Here is a 1,788-nt window from a genome sequence, read left to right as displayed (position 1 = left end):
TTTTTTTTTTTTTTGCTAACTTTGTGTTGTCCTCAACAGTCTGCACTGCACATGCTGTTCCAAACAGCATTTTAAGGCATCATAGTCACACCCTCAAAGTGGTGGCTCTTCCACGAGGTACAAGGTAGCTTAAAATGGCAAAAGTCATTCTAATATGCTGATTTGATTGCTCAAGAAGCTTATTATTATCAATAATATCACGTTGTCAGCTTAGTTTAGCAACATTGTCTGTTGAAATCAGTTGTTCTATTTTCAAAATGCTGCCTGTGTAGTGCTAAGTTATTTTAATGTCCTGCCTTTGCTGTCTTCTAAGTAGCTCTTTAGGATTTTGAACAGAGCTTGTGTGTGTTACAGTTGACCAGCAGGTGCAACCAAGCAATAGACGTGTACAGTCTCTGTTTATTGTCAAGGTTTTGAAGGTGTCTTGCCCACAGACCAATAAAAGCTTATTTACTGAACACACAAACTTCTCACTACGTCACCGAGGGGATGGTGTGTGTTGGTGTTTCAGGTATTACACGTGTGTGCGCAATACCTTGTGAAACCACCAAACAAATGTGCCAGACATTTGGACTTTCGCCTCACTCGTGTTCAGAACAACATTTCTAAACTCTATCGATCTGACTAGAGGGCGATGAACCAACCTGGGGGAAAAAAAAATAAAAAATTTAATGAATAAATAATCAGACAAATACATTTTTCAGACAGCCCAATAAACGGCTGACAGTTTTATGCATTTACTAGATATAAACATCACACTTGCCCATCTGCAGGGCATCATCAGTCTGCGGTCTCCGCCAGAGCATTGATCAGGGTGAGCCGCATCAAAAGTGTTTGTTTTCACAACAGCTCTGTCTTTGCCGATTCATTATCCAGCGGTGGTTTGAGCAGGTAAATAACATTATAAATGACCCTAGAGGCACTGCAAGGATGTTCAGTGCTTATTAAACTATCACTTCATTAATCCAAAGTATTTGCTTTGTAAGTGTGCGGTTATATGTATTATGTCAAAGAGTGCATGATTAATAAATTGCTTGTTCGTGGTACTTTTTATTTATTTTTTTTACAATTACGTTGCCATGAAGAGGTTCACCACAATATTGTGCAATATTGTACTCTGCACAGAGAATCCTATTGGAAATTTCTTGTCCTTTGTTTCAGCTCTTTGACTTGTAGCTATGCCCAGAAGGACACAGACATTTGCATATGTTTTAAGGGATGCTTTAGAATATTACAAAGGAAACTGCAAGATTAGTACTGCAAGATGATAAAATAAAATGTGGATATCTGATGTTTATTTATTTAGGGAAAGCTGCTATATCCTACCTTTTTAAAACTATTTTAAACAATATTTAGCTTATTCTTTGTTTTTGAATCAGCAGATGACTTTCTGAATTTCATTTGTTTTTTATTTTACTTTATATTTGCTTTGTTATTTTACTTTACCTTTTTCCTGAGCATGTACACAATTCACTATGGCAAAGCTCTGATGTATTGATATTAATTTTAACCCTATAAACCTATATTGTACCCCTAAAACTATTTTAAATATTTTGCTTATTCTTTGTTTTTTAATCTAATCCTTTTTTATTTTATTTTATATTTCAGCTTTGACACAGCTCATATTCATTTTAAACCCTGTAACCATATTTTAAACCTCAAAGTATTTAATTTTATTTATTTTTTGATGATGACTCCCTGAATTTAATTTAGGTTAGGTTATTATTTAATTTTATTTATATTTTTAATGAATATTTTTTAATGTGTAATTTTTTATCATGTAAAAAA

General features: G+C 33.8%; 1 protein-coding gene across 1 annotated transcript in view; it reads left to right on the top strand.

Moving 5' to 3' along the window:
* Positions 1–791: 791 nt before the first annotated feature.
* LOC107576506 (guanine nucleotide-binding protein G(i) subunit alpha-2-like) overlaps positions 792–1,788 on the top strand; it is a 16,539-nt gene continuing 15,542 nt past the window's right edge. The window contains exon 1 of the mRNA XM_016262672.1: positions 792–814. The gene's annotated coding sequence lies outside the window, so the exon portion shown is untranslated. The remainder of the gene's footprint in view (positions 815–1,788) is intronic.

This window comes from Sinocyclocheilus grahami, unplaced genomic scaffold (genome assembly GCF_001515645.1).
Source record: "Sinocyclocheilus grahami isolate Dianchi unplaced genomic scaffold, SAMN03320097.WGS_v1.1 scaffold3830.1, whole genome shotgun sequence".
Classification (NCBI taxonomy): domain Eukaryota; kingdom Metazoa; phylum Chordata; class Actinopteri; order Cypriniformes; family Cyprinidae; genus Sinocyclocheilus; species Sinocyclocheilus grahami.
The sequence above is the reverse complement of the archived record's forward strand: the minus strand, read 5'-3'. Positions and strand labels throughout refer to the sequence as shown.